Source organism: Protobothrops mucrosquamatus, unplaced genomic scaffold (genome assembly GCF_001527695.2).
Source record: "Protobothrops mucrosquamatus isolate PMUCROS unplaced genomic scaffold, P.Mucros_1.0 scaffold19790, whole genome shotgun sequence".
NCBI classification, from domain to species: Eukaryota; Metazoa; Chordata; class Lepidosauria; order Squamata; family Viperidae; genus Protobothrops; species Protobothrops mucrosquamatus.
Genome location: NW_015405549.1, coordinates 1 through 2,655, shown reverse-complemented (window position 1 = coordinate 2,655; position 2,655 = coordinate 1). Strand labels below are relative to the sequence as shown.

At 38.3% G+C, this 2,655-nt stretch overlaps 1 long non-coding RNA gene across 1 annotated transcript; it reads right to left on the bottom strand.

Moving 5' to 3' along the window:
- Nucleotides 1–551: 551 nt before the first annotated feature.
- On the bottom strand, nucleotides 552–1,909 carry LOC107301935. The gene is made up of 3 exons (XR_001549351.1): nucleotides 1,856–1,909; nucleotides 1,309–1,411; nucleotides 552–574 (listed from the first exon to the last, which is right to left on the bottom strand). It is a non-coding gene; the product is annotated as an uncharacterized LOC107301935 (long non-coding RNA).
- Nucleotides 1,910–2,655: the final 746 nt, after the last annotated feature.

Genomic DNA, 2,655 nt, shown 5'->3' with positions numbered 1-2,655 from the left:
TACACTAGCAAAACCTATATGAAGTTCAATGGCAAAGGCATGCAAACATTCAGAAATGAAAATATGAAAGGCGTAAATTTTTTCACAGAACTGTATAGGCATCGGATTGTAGTTTAAATCTATTACACCAGCACTGAATGGCCAAATCCCCAGATTCATTGGAACGCGGTAGCATATATATTTAATATTTAATAGGTTTGTTTTTGTTGCTGCTTTTATTATTATCATCATCATCATCTCCTTGTCCTATTCCTTAAATACTATTATCACTTACTGTGCTGCCTTTCCAATTATGCAGTTCAACAATCCCATTTTAGCTATTGTGTAACTTGAAAATCAGAGCTTGGATATTTGCTAGCATGCAAAGCAATTGACAGTGTTGATTTAGCTCTTCATATGTCTGAAAACGATTTACTGAATTATTCTACAAAAAGTCTAGCCTACCATATGGTATTTAAAAAAATTATTTCAGTTTTAAAATTTTACCTGATTTAAACATAACTTGAGATACCAGAAGATCATTCAGTGTGCTAATGTTATCCCATCCAGGAAGAAATACTAGAATTGCGCCTTCCTGGATATAAAACAGGTGTATTAAACAACACATCTGCATTTTTAAATTCATCAATGTAGCATACAATATAGTCACATACACAATTCTAGGTCAATCTTTTTAAATAGAGCTTGTTTAAACAGAGGTAGGCCAACCCTCATCTGAAGCTTAGGCCTAGATTTTTTTCTCTTTTATTTCCAGCCTCCAACAACCAGAGGATCCTGTGCCACTGAAACCGAAAGAAGACAACATGGAAATGTTCAACACCAAGATCTCTCCTTTCGTTGTGGGGATTCGGGAGGAAATCTACAATTACAGGAGCATACATTATCTACCAGCAATAGTTAAATTTATTTTATTGCTTAACTTCTATTTGCTTTTATAAATAAAACTGTAAATACCACTATATTTCTCTGGTTAGCTGCTGAATTTTGAGTGGAGGTGATGTCTATTTCCATGTGGACTCAATTGAACTCAATGTGGTGAAGATACTTAATACTTGATCCTATTCCTTTTCCTCCACAACAAGCCCATGAGGTGGGCTGGACAGAGAGAGAGTGGCTGGTCCAAAATTACCCATTTGGCTCTCTTGCCTAAGGCAGGATTAGAACTCACAGTCTCCTGCTTTCTAGGCTAGCATCTTAACCACTACACCAATATGGCTCTTTTCACTGTTTCTCAATATATATTAACACTCCTTTGCAGACAACTAAACAAACAACTAAATAAAACAGGCAAGCCAATAAGAAACTCACCTCTTCTTCAAGAGCAATATATCTGATTAATGCTGCTATCAAATCAAGATCAATTTTATCATCATCCATCATTTCCAGTGCATCAATTGTAGTTTCTGAATATCTAGAAATCGTGTAGAGATTAAAGAATCAGTACAGCCAATACAAAATTGCTATGCTTAAGAAGAGTATGCTGCTTCTTACTGTATGAAAAAAAGAACACAACTAATTATGGTGCATGTTAAGGCCAGAGTAATAGTTCTAAAAAGGAATTACATTAAATAAACTATTTGCTTTCAAGCAATGAGAACTTTTTTTTGCTTTCCCCCATCCTAGTGTATCTAAATTTGTCATAAATTGATTTACTGAGAATTCAATACACTTATCAAAAATTCTAAAAATACTGCTACTTTAAAACAGTTGTATACTTCTGTTTCACAATCTCACATATTGACCATGAAGTCAATTATCAGTTAGTCAATAGCTTGCTTCCTTAGAAAAAGTTAAGAGTTACTAGATAAAATAAAATTTGAAAGTTGCTTTAAAAAGGGAGATGAAATATACATACCGTGTTCTTAGTTGCTTTACATAATCTGGCCATTGTTCATGATAAATTTCTTCTTTTTCTTCCTTTTCTGGTCTGCTTATATGTCCCTGCATAAATCTCTTTTTCCAATGCGGCCTGCGATCTGTATTTTCTGGCATGTATCTTCAAACAGACACAATGTTATGATTATAGTAAGATTAGATTTGCTTGCAAAATGGATTTTCACTTTTTTTTATTGCACTACAAGTAATCCTTGCTTAATGTAATTGGGACCAGAATTTCTATCGGTAAGCAATGTGGTCATAAAGCACTACATCGTGTAACTGTTTCACTTAGCTATTGACTGTATTACTTAACAACAGCAATCTCAGCAATCGCTGTTGCCATAGTTGTGTGAAAATTGTGGGCTGTTGGGTTAGGACCTCACGCAATGGTGACTTGCAACTTCCTGCCAGCTTCCCACAAGCAAAGCCAAGGCAGACGCTGGCTGGAAGGTGCAAATCCTAGGTAGCTTGCAAGCAAACCAAAGGGCAGGTGAATACTACAGAGTGAGGTAGGTGAGTGCTGGGGCACCATTCAATTTTGTGCAGATTGGGGAGAGGATGTTGCAAGTATGCTATGGAGTCAGGGCTTTTTTTCAGCCGGAACGCGGCGGAACCGCGTTCCGGCACCTTTTTCCGGGCCGGCCGCACCGGGCGCAACATCTGGGGGGGCGCGCTCGCACTCGCAGCTCTCTGCCCCTGCCTGGCTCACAACCGCGGCCATAGGGAGGCTCGGTCGGCGCGCCCCTGGCCCGTTTCCTAGGCGACCCTGCCCGAGCA